Source organism: Pterocles gutturalis, unplaced genomic scaffold, assembly GCF_000699245.1.
Source record: "Pterocles gutturalis isolate BGI_N339 unplaced genomic scaffold, ASM69924v1 scaffold6928, whole genome shotgun sequence".
Lineage (NCBI taxonomy): Eukaryota > Metazoa > Chordata > Aves > Pterocliformes > Pteroclidae > Pterocles > Pterocles gutturalis.
In genome coordinates, this window is record NW_010122875.1 from 15,040 (window position 1) to 15,643 (window position 604).

A 604-nucleotide genomic window follows, 5' to 3' on the forward strand; every position below is an offset into this window, starting at 1 on the left:
TGTGCGTTGGATTCACCAGGAAAGGGGAAACAAAAGGAGGCTGGAGGCGGGCAGGAGGCAGGCAGGAATAAATGCGAGGCAGGATATATATACATTGAAACCAGTCTGTGCATCGGAATAAATGAGGGACAAATCTCGCAGGAAATAATCCTGGGAGAAAGACTGGCGCCTGTTTACCAAACAGGTTTGTCAGCACCCCGACATAACCGCGGGGGAGTGACAAAGGGAGCCGGCGAGGGCAGGAAAGCGCGGTGACGGTGAGCAGCAGCGTGGCGCGGGATGGGGGCTTGGGCTTTAACCTCGACCGGCCGCGCTCAGCTGCTGGCCGCGGGTCCAGCCCCAAACTTGGAGCCGGCTTTCTGCTCCGCCCTGCCCACCAGTCTATATGCAGCCATATAGGATGTGATGAGTACGTATGTACCGTAGCTGTGCCTATATGTGTGTCTCTGGAGGGAGAGGCTTCAAGTCCCCACCTGGGGCTCTTGGCCGTGGCCACCAGCGCAGAGCTGGCCCCCAGGCCCTGCTGCTTGCTGCCTGGGCCACAGAAAGTCACTTGGTGGCTCCCAGTGAGCGCCCAGCAGCCTCACCTGAGATGTTTGCTCAT